The 10,957-nt window shown below is 55.0% G+C and overlaps 1 long non-coding RNA gene across 1 annotated transcript; it reads left to right on the plus strand.

Annotated features, from left to right (window-relative positions):
- Positions 1-3,319: 3,319 nt before the first annotated feature.
- LOC116667800 lies at positions 3,320-7,191 on the plus strand. Its single transcript, XR_004324880.1, has 2 exons — positions 3,320-3,471; positions 5,955-7,191. It is a non-coding gene; the product is annotated as an uncharacterized LOC116667800 (long non-coding RNA).
- The last annotated feature ends 3,766 nt before the right edge of the window (positions 7,192-10,957 follow it).

Below are 10,957 nucleotides of genomic sequence, written 5' to 3' on the forward strand. Positions count from 1 at the left end.
TCTGGTTACCATTCACAGTGGGGGAGGGCAGGGAGGCGCAGCTGGCTCTGCTGGCGCGCCAGGTTGGAGTGAAGTTTTGTTCATTTTATTAAGAGGTTTTTTGTTATTGAAGTATAGTTGATTTACAATGTTGTGTTAGTTTCAGGTGTACAGCTAAGTGATTCAGATACACATACACATATTCTTTCTCAGATTCTTTCCACTGTAGGTTATTACAGGATACTGAGTGTGGATCCCTGTGCTTTACAGAAGGTCCTTGTTGTACATCTATTTTATAGACAGTAATATGTCTGTTAATCCCAAACTCCTAATTTATCCCTCCCCCCCTTTCCCTTTTGATAACCACAAATTTGTTTTCTGTGTCTGTGAGTCTGTTTCTGTTTTATAAATAAGGTCATCTGTATCATTTTTTTTAAGATTCCAGGTGTAAGTGATAACATGATATTTGTCTTTCTCTGTCTGACTTACTTCACTTAGTATGATAATCTCTAGGTCCATCCATGTTGCTGCAAATGGCATTATTTTATTCTTTTTATGGCTGAGTAGTATTCCATTTGAAAAAAAAATATATATATATAGCATCTTCTTTATCCAACCATATGTCCATGGACATCTAGGTTGCTTCCATGTCTTGGCTATTGTAAATAGTGCTGCTAAGAACATTGGGGTGCATATATCTTTTAGAATTAGAGTTTGCTCTGGATGTATGTCCAGGAGTGGGATTGCTGGATCCTATGGCAAAGAGTTATTTTAATACAGCTAGCATGTTTGAGTGGCATAAACACATCAAAATGAATCACTCTGCTCTCTCCTTCAGCAAATATTACCTCGATGGAATCCCTGCTCCTCCCTCCCCACCCCTGTAGACACACACACACACACACACACACACACACACACCCTAAATTTGAGTCCCAGCTGTGCCACTGACGAGCTGCTCAACTGTAGACAGGACATCTCTCCTTCTGATCTGCTTCCTTCTCTGTAAGATGGGAGGTTCCAACTAGACTGCCCCTAAATCAAATTTCCTAATCCAGCCCAAAAAGATCATTCAGTTTCCACCGAGCACACCATCCGCCTGATGCTTCCGTGCCTCTGCCATGACCCTCACCCGCCAGACAGCCTTACTTCACCTGGCAAACCTTCCATGTCCATTTCGGGTTATTACTGAAGTGTCATGTACATGCAGTAAAGCACATAGACTGTTAAGTGCAATTCACATTAACAATACGCCCCCAGTGAGCCAAAGCCCTGCTAAGAGACAGACTGTTTCTGTCACCTCAGAATGTCCTCTCGTGCTTCTGGTCACCCAGAGGTGACCACCGTCCTGGCCTCCATCCCCAAGGATAAGCTTGCCCGCCCTGGAGCTCCCTGTAATGGAATCATTTGTTTGCGGTCTTCTGTGCCTGGGTTCTCTTGCTTAGACGGGAGATTGCAGACCCACGTTCCACGTGTCAACAGTTCCTCCGTTTTATTGCTGAGAACCACTGCATGACTGAACAGGTCACAACCCACCCGGCCCTCCGCCTGTCTGGGGAACTTCCTGTGCCAGGCATCACGGTGGCTGTGCTGTTGACAGTCAGGGTTCTTTCCTTTTCCTTTCAAAGCCATGAGGTTTTGTTCTGGATGGGGCTTCTCCTCGATTCTCTTGAATCTTGAGGCTTTCTCAGAAAGGGTCTGGAGTCATCCTCACCGAAGGACCAAGGTGCTGCCTTCCTGCCGCCTCACTGAATGAATGCCTGGTGGTTGGGATGCCCATGGGTGCCCATACCATGCCCCCAGCACCCGGCTGCGATTCTCTGCTGGGCCTCGGGGAATCCTGCCCTGCCCAGCCCAGCCCCCTGGCTGTTCGCCCAAAGACCCAAGGGACCCTGTGCGGACATCTGGGGGGTCCTTTTCTGAACTCGGCCTCTCCTTAGGAGCCCACTCTGTGCGTCCCAGCCTCCTCAGCAACCCCAGATCCTAAAGTTTTTTTCTTTTACACAAGACCCTGCTCTTTGTTTGGATTCTACTTTCTGGGCCAGTTTGGGAAGTGTCCATTTCTTGAGGAAATGTTCTCCAACAGCCGGAAGCACAAGTGTTCACTCCCCTTTACGCTCCCAAGGCATCTGGAGAATGCTGGTCAGGTACGTGCTGTACAGAGATAAACTCGTGTTTGCAAACCTGTCCCTCCGCTAGGCCCACGTGAGCTGTTGGATCCCTCGGGAACAAGCCAGGCGTGGGGGATGGCCCGGCCCCTTCTACAGGGTCCGTCCAGGTGCTTGTGAGCAGGTGTACGTCTCTGCTTGCTCTGACTCTCCAAGTGAAGAAGGCCTCGGCCTCTGGGAGGAAGATCAGAATTTCCACAGCTACAGAGAGCGAGCTGAGGTCTGTCCGGCTCTGGTGCTGAGCGTCTGCTCTGGGGTTAAGGGTCCGGGACTGAGCCTGGCATTTCACTCTGGGCCATTCTCAAGGGGAGGGCGAGCCTGATGAATGGTATCTGCTGTAGACTTTCCAAGAATGTTTGTTGAATAAATAAATGACCTGCACTGCTACATGGCCCAGCCCAGGCAGCCCACCCCTCCCTGTGGCAGCTGCCTCCCCATCAGCAGGGAAGGGACGGACTCAGAGCTGCCTACAGGGTCTCTGAGGCCCTCTCCCCCCACCCCCGAGCTGGTCCTAGCTCGGACCTCATTGCATAGAAGCACTTGAGCATACAAGCACTGGGTCTTTTCCCATCCTCTGTTCTCCACGGAGCAGCCAGCGTCATCCTTCAAAAACACAACTTGACCACATCATGACCCTGCTTCCGGGTCTTTGGTGACAGCACAGTGGTGAGCTCGACTGGCTCACGGCCCCTCTGACCTCGTCTTCTCTCTGGCCACTGCCCCCACACCCCTTGGACCTCACTGTGTATCATCGGGGAGGGTCTCACAAACTCTGGCCTGCAGGCTTCCCTCCCACACCCCTCCCTCCCTGGAGAGCTCCCTGAAGGATCTCACGAGGTCCCAGGACACTGAGACAGGGGTGTCCTGTGGGCAGATGGGCACGGGTCCCCATCCCTGCCAGTGCCCCCATGATGGGCCCCGGGTGCTGGCCGAGGTGAAGGCTGACCCCTTGGAGATGCTGGCTCTGCACTTCCCACGTGACCCCACGCCTGTCCGCATCATCCCGTCCGCCTCGAGGACCACATCTCACCACCCGCCCTTGACGCCTCTCAGCACAGGGAGCCCCTCTGATCCTGCTCGGGGTGCATGAGTGGGTCTCCCCTTTCCCTCACTTCTCTTTTCAGCCCATTGCTAGGAACCACCTGTCCGGCTACGCCTCGGGGCCATCTGTCTTAGGAACCCAGCAGAAGTTTGGAGGAGTCAGAAAGCTCGACCACAAAGTGAGACATCTCAGGTGTCCTCTGACGGCTTTTACCTGAGACGCTCTGGACCCACAGCGCCTCCAGCTCTGCACATGTTCTTCCCGGGTTCTCCCAGCCAGTTGGTGAGCTCCTATTCAGTGTTCAAACCCAGCTCCCGTGTTCCTCCCAACAGCCAGCCCCGCTACCCTCCTCTGTGCCTCCCTGCTCCACAGCATGCCTGGTGTAGCCCTGTGATGGCTGGTGGATGCAGATGGCTCCCCACTGGGCTGTGGCCTCCTTGAGGTCAAGGACCACACCCATGACCTCCATGTCCCCCGGCCCAGAGCCGACTCACACCCCTGCCCATGTAGAACTCCACAGACCCCGAAGCCTCACTTCATCCTCCCAGAACCCTCCCCAGGAGAAGGGGCACCACCCCCACCCCTGGGGGAATCGCGGTGTGGCAGGGCCCTCGGCCCCACCGCTGGGCGGGAGCTGGGCAGAGCTGGGACTCCAACCAGATTTGATCGATTCCAAAGACGAGGCACGTCCTACAAACCCAGCGTCCCAAGGAAACATCTGCCAAACTGTTTGCTGAATCATTTTCTAAATTGCTTCCCTCTCTGAAGAGTAAAAGCTTCTGCTGCAAAGATGTTGATCTGAAACAGTAGTCAGGGGCCGTCAGCCTGGACCAGCCCATTCTAGGCTTACTCTGTGTGGTTCTTACCCACTCGTGTGATGATGTCACAGAGTGCCCACCCTCCCCCTGGAAAGGTGTGACCCTGACTCACAGCCATGCGCCCCCCCCTCTGCTCAGTCTTAGCAGCAGAGAGCGTTGATGCTGGAATCAGACAGACCCAGAACCCCCAGCCTGGCCCAGCCTCCTTCTGGCAGCGTGACTTCGGGGTCCTGTCTGATGGATGTTGACACAAAGCCCCCAGGGCCCTTGTGATCCTGGTTGGTAATATACGTCCAGCACCAGTAGGTACTCAATTATGAAAACTTGGTCCAATGCAGGGAGCGCGTGATTCACCACCCAGACCCTCCCTTCAAGGGCAAGGCGTTCCCTCCTCTGGCTGCGGGGCTCCCAGCTGCTTCCATCCTGAGAATGGGCTTGGCTGAGGGAGCCTCTGCGCCCAAGGTCACCCCACCCCAGGGGAAGCCTGCACCCCTCGACTGCTCAGTGCCTGGATTAAAGGGCTGGCCCCAGGCCTCAGTTCAGGCTGCGTCTGCAGGGCCCTGCTGGCTCCGGGGCTCCCCCCGTCAGCCCCACTGCCGACCAACCCCCCTCTGCCGCCCGCATCCCTCACTCCAGCGGCCTTGAGAGCCCCCTCCATCAGCTTCCGCACACAGGAGCCCAGCCTGAGGAAGTGACCGATTTATTATCGTCCAGGTCCTTCCACTTGGAAACCCAGAGGCTTCCTATCTCTGGGGAGGGGGAGACGCACGTCGCAGCACAGAATTGGGCAGGTTTGGCTGCACTTAAACAACCCCAACTGTGTTGCAGCGAGAAACCTTATATCTCGTTCTCGTTCATAAAAGCTGTGGCTCAGCTGGAATGGACTCCACGAGTCTTCTCCCTCCCGAGCCCAGGAGGAGGGGCAGCCGCCATCCAGGACTGGACAAGCTGTTCTTGTGGTGGAGGGGAGAGGCGGGGCAGGGACGGGAAGGGCAAACCAGCGGAGAACATTTAAGCTACTGCTCAGGCAGGGCTAGGTCCACCGGCCAAGCCCCCGGGCAGGGGAAGGACAGGAGGGAGCCGGTGATTGTGACCACACCCTCTTAAGGACTCACCATCAAAATTCAAACCCATAACATAATGCAATGCGGCCCTTACCATCCTTGTCATGGTTCTCTTCACCTATCAATTTAGCAGAGACGGGAGAAACATTTACAGTGTTGGCTGAGCACTGGAGGTCAGGCTTGTATCCTTTTAATAGGAACATAACTTGGTCAATCTCTCTGGAGGGTGATTTGGCAACGTTTCATGAAGCCACAGGAAAATGCTCACGTCACTCACCTGGTATCACCCCTCCTGAAATTTAATCAGACGGGAGCACAAATGTTTCCACGGGAGGGACCTTACAGCCAGGTCACAGACAGTAGGTAGGAAATGGTATATTCTGCCACACTCTCCCTTCCCTCGCCCCACCCTTGCCACAGCTCCAGGTGGGTGGAGTCAGTGTCTGGTCACTGACTCCGGGCTGGGTCTGAGGCTGGCTTCGCGCCCTGGAATGTGGTGGAAGTGAGAGGACTGGGATGGCAGCAGCGGGAGGCATCCCAGGGTTCGGATCCCCGCTGCTCCCCTGCCGTGTGGCTGCGGTCCTTCCTCCTGGGCTCTGAAATGAGAGGAGAGGCCGGTGGGGCAGAGCTGAGCCCACCCGCAGCCCAGGGACGAGTCTAACCCTTGTTGAAAGCCCCTGAGAGGTTTGGGCTGTTTATTACACAGCACTATGACAGCCAATAAAATGGGGGAAAGTTTTAAACGACCTAGAAAGAGTAGAAAAACATATTTCAAATGCTCCCTGTGTTCCGGGCACTCGGCGAATGCTTTACAAATAACAGCTCAGTTCTTGCTCAGAGCAACCTCCTGTGGGCTGTGCAATTTTTTAACTTAATTTTACAGATGAGAAAACGGAGGCCCCGAGAGATCAAAGAACTCGTCCAGGATTGATCACTCGAAGCTGGTAAGGCCCAGATCTGAACCCATGCGGCTTGGCCCACACCAATCACAGAGGTTTGCTTACATAAGCCATGAACTATCCAGACAACCGTTTGCAGCCATTAAAAAGAACTGGACACAATTGAAACGACCAGATCTCACCCTTTCCTGCCGCGGGAATGCCCACGTGGACGGCATTGGCTCGCCCCTCCCCGCCATGAGCACACCCACCCAGTGGGGCGTGGCCTGCGCTTCCGGTCACGTGATCAACGCCCCCCCCCCCCCCAGCGCCTGTGTCTGCCAGCGACCCGGAACCCACTCCGACCGATGAGAAAGGTCATGCAGCCTCCAAGGCATCAGTGCTTAAACAGGTCACAGGTGCCAACCGCGGGCGAGCCTCTGCGCAGAGGCGGGTGGCGTCCTTCTGAAGGGTATTATTTCCTGATGCAGAGAAAAAGCTATACGTGGGGGGAACAGACATCCCAAAACCGGGAGAAGGGAAGGAAGGAAGGAAAGAAGAAGGACGGGAGGGAGCGAAGGGGAGACGGAGAGAGAGAATGGAGGAAGCAGCACAGCGGCTGTCTGGCGCGGTTGGGTCCCTCCGCCTGTCGGCCTTGCGTGTGAATGTCGTCCTGGTGTCCCCTCCCTCCACCCGGCGCCTTTTGCTCCACGTTGTTTGTGAGAGTCGTCGTGGCTGCCGCTTGTCTGTTCTGTTCTTGTTCTCGCTGCTGTGAAAACCCACCGTGTGAGCATCCCAGGTTGCTTCATCCATCCACTGTGATGGACGTCTGCGTGGTTTCCAGTTTGCGGCCATCACAAACCTTCCAGAATTTCTCTCTGCATCCATGCTGAGCACCTGTGCACCTTTCCGCCACGTCTACACCGAGGAGCAGGATTTCTGGGTCCCGTGGGGGCCTAGGTTCAGCTCGGGAGACGTTGCCAGCAGTTTCCAAAGTGGCTGACCTGTTGCAATCCTGCCAGCATCATATCTGTAGTTCAAGGGTGGATGCAAAGGAGGGAAGGGTGGGGACGAGGAGGGGCATGGGGGCGGGGGCTCTCAGGCGTTAATGTTTCATTTCCGGATCTGGGTGCTGGGTTCATGGGTGTGTGCAAGAGGTGAGCACTCACCCAGCTGTGCCCTTAGGATTTCTGCACTTTTCCATACATGTGTTATACTTCAATAAAATGTTTCAGAAAAATATTTCTGTAAACATATGTATATACATACACATATGCACGTGTGAATCAAATGTCTCTGCATCCTCTAGCTCATGTGGTCACCTTTGCCTTTAATATTCAAAGATCTGCAGGTCCCTTGATCATGCCAGGAACTGTGAACCCAGCAGTATCCCCATCAATCTCGGTCCTGCTGGTGACAGAGAAAATTCATAAGCAGTGACCAGAGGACATATCTCCAAGGACTGATGTGACCTGTGCTCTGAAAGGACAGGGTGCTTCCAGCGAGGAATGGGGAGCAAGTGCTCGCTGAGTCGGGGCATCTGGGAAGAGCTGTCCTAGAGGGGCTGCGGAGTTCGGGGCAAGGAGGGAGTGGAGGGTGACGGCTGCCCTGGCAGTGGGAGCACGCAAGGACCAGCAAGGAGGCTGGGGACCAGGACAGAGAGAAAGGGGGTCAGTGGAACCAGGTGAGACGATGGAGCAGGAGGGGCCTGCCAGGCACTTGGGCCGAGACAGCTGGAGCAGAGAGGAGCACAGAGGAGCAGGGAGGAGCAGGGAGAGCACAGAGGAGCACAGAAGAGCAGAGACAAGAACAGAGGAGCAGAGAGGAGTGGGGGAGCAGGGAGTAGGAACAGGGAGGAACAGGGGGAGCACAGAAGAGCTGGAGTCCAGTTCTAACAGCAGCAGTCAGCCACTGAGTGTTCAGGCGAGAGGGTGGCACCAGAAAGTAGAGGTGGCAACCTGGTCTTCTCAGGATGGCCCCACTCACCTGCAGGATCCCCACCCACCCCCTGCCTGCCCCGAATTCCTGGTCAGCCACACTCACATTCACACGCCCCTGGAAGGAGCTACTTCAAAATGCTTATCCTCATTAATCTGGGATTAAGGACAATTTAATGTTCTTCTGAATATGAGGTTACCCCCCAATTCTCTTCAATTAATGTTTTGATTATGCATTACATTACATACAAATACACATTAATTACATAATTAACACATACTTTTAAATTACTTTAAATTATTCATTCAAAGGAGGATTTTAGAAGATGTACCAATTAGTGTTGAGTATCATGCTCCAGTCCCACCCCAGGGGTCCAGGGAGGACCACCTAAGAGGAACCAGGCTGGGGGCTGCAGGACCCCTGAGAGAAGAGGCACGTGTCCCCCCAGCCCCCCAGCCCCCAACTGAAGACGTGTGCTGTTTATGTTTATCAGGGTCCCCCCCTTTGGGGAACTGCGCACATCCTTTCCCAGATGACTTCCTGCACACCTGGTCACTCCCCCACCTTGCACCTGGGAGCCTCAGTTTCCCCCTCCGTAAAATGGGGTGGATTACTGTGGGGACTCAGGGAGAATACCGGAAGGCTCCCTGCGGAGGTGGCCCCTGGGCAGCCTCGAGACGCTCCCATTCCCAGCAGCGAGCCGCACCCGGGGGCCCAGGCCCCGCCAGCCGCCTCTCCTGCACGGGAGGGATGCCGCGCGCTCGCGCCTCCCGGGAGCGGGGACCGTCCTCACTGGCTGTCCTTGCAGGTTCCCTGAGCGGACGAGGGGCTCTGGGCCAGCGCCCTGGCGGGCTCCTGGGACACCCCCACGAACAAAGGAGCAGAGGTCCCCGTCCTCAGAAGCTTGTCTCCCAGGAGGAAGACAAAGACGGCAAAGCCCGGGGAAGCCAGCGAGTCGAGGGCTCCAGTCAGGAGGAGAGGACGTAGCAGGACAGGTGGGTGCTCAGGCAGGAACCGTCCTCCGACGGGGTGGGTGGGGGGCCCTGGGGAAGGAGAGTGAGCCTGCAGGCCTCCGCAGGGGGCGCAGCCAGCCGCGAGGGGGCACAGACGTTCCCTCAGCCCCAGGAACCCGGTTCACTCTGACCACCTTTCCCTGTGTCCATGCGCTTTGACCCCCAAGTTCAGGCTTCAGCCAAGTGGGAGTTATTACTAGGGTGCTGGGGAGGGTCAGGACAGCCAGAAGGCGGCCTGGAAGGGGAGGCTGGGCTCCACGGGGCTTCCTCCGTTTCTCTGCCTCTCAGCCTGAACCACTGATGTCTGTCTGGGGTGAGGGTGACAGGACCTAGGAGGCCCCATCCAGGTCATGGTGCTGTGGGCCCCGCCCCCAGGCTGGGCAACTGTAGGCACCCTTGCCCCGCTTCTTTGCTTTGACCTAACTTTTTTTTCTTACCCTGTGAACCATTTTGAACAAGCCTATTTTGGAAACATCTATAAAACAGCAAATTGAGTGGAATTATCTAATGGTCCAATTTCGTCTTCACTAGAGCCTTGCAGGGAAGGCACTGTGTACACTCGTTGTGCAAATGAGGAAACCAAGGCTCAGAGAGGTGAATGACTTTCCCAAAGACACACAGCAAGAAAGGGGCAGAGCAGGATTCATGCACAGTCCTTTCCAACTCCAGATACGTGTGTGCACGCCTGCCTGTGTGCGCACGCGTGTGGGGGGTTTCTTTTTCCATATCAAACTAAATTTGTTCTTAGGGCTGCTTCAAAGACTCTCTGGAATGTTGGGAAGAGTACCAATTATTCAATAAATAAATAAAAGCGGGACAATGTCTGGAGCCATGATGACCAGCCATCTGGGGCCCACGTTTAGGCAGAACTTGACACTTGAGTTCCCCACTGACGGCAGAGTGCCATCTCCCATCTTCAGCAAAAAGCCCCAAATGTCAGAACCTGATTTTAATTAGCAGAACTCTTCGGTCGCTCGCGGCGCCAGGATCCATCTGGAGCACGGGAGGCAACAGCTGTTTGTTAGGTCAACAGCCAGAGGCAAGCGTGGCCGGGTTCCTGCCACATCCGTCCTCAGGGGGGTGCGACTCCCCCGGAGGGAGGGGAGTAGCCAGGGTCCCTGCACCCCTGCCCCTGGGCCGCGCTCAGCAGGAGCGTCACCCGGCCATGGGGCGCATGGCGGCCCAGATGCTGGAGACCTTCAGTGCTGACAAAGGGAGTGTGTCGCTGGGGGGACAGCAGCTGATACCTGAGCTCATGTTATTGGCTCACAGTTGAGGAAGTTTCCATCAGTGTCCCTCTTGGTGGCCCTCTGGAAGGACCCAATTATCCCAGATCTGGTCCAGGCTGTTCCTTGGCCTCCTGAAACCCCATTCTTGTTAAAAGCGTCTGACAGCAGTTTGTCACCCGGCAGCTGCCAGGGACTGAACAGGCAGTTGAAAAATGCTCCTTTTCAATGCCAATTAGAAGGTCATCACCATCGGGACTTGAAATCTGTGTTTGCCCATCAAGAATTCACATTCATGCTGTTATTTCCTCAAGTTGGTCTCCACTGAAGGGGGAGGCGGGTGGGTTAAATATACAAGAGAGCTCTCCAGATGATTCACAGGATGTTAGTCTTGACTCACTCACAGGCTCTGCTCAAAGCGTTATACACACATCACTTACCTCTCCCAGCAACGCTAACAGGTAAGGAGCGTTGCTTCTCACTCCCTTCCCACTTACGAAAGGAGAAACCAAGGCACAGAGAGGGGAAGTCTCATGTCCAGCATTGTGTACCTAGTAAGTAGCAGAGCAAGGATATGAATGCTGGTGACTAGACCTGGAACCCAAGGACAACCAGGACATGCCCCAGGGCCTTTGCACCTGCCACTGCTGTCTTCACTGGTCCACCAGGCCAACCTGCTCAGCCTCACGACAGCTCAGACCTGATGTCTTCAGGAGAGGCTTCTGGGAGGTCTCAGGGATTGGAGCTCCCTCCTCTCAACCTTCCGTGTTCACCTTGCTGTACCTCCTGCCCAGCCCCACCCAGCCTAGTTCATCTCTGATTATTCAGGGC

Source organism: Camelus ferus, chromosome 12 (assembly GCF_009834535.1).
Source record: "Camelus ferus isolate YT-003-E chromosome 12, BCGSAC_Cfer_1.0, whole genome shotgun sequence".
Lineage (NCBI taxonomy): Eukaryota > Metazoa > Chordata > Mammalia > Artiodactyla > Camelidae > Camelus > Camelus ferus.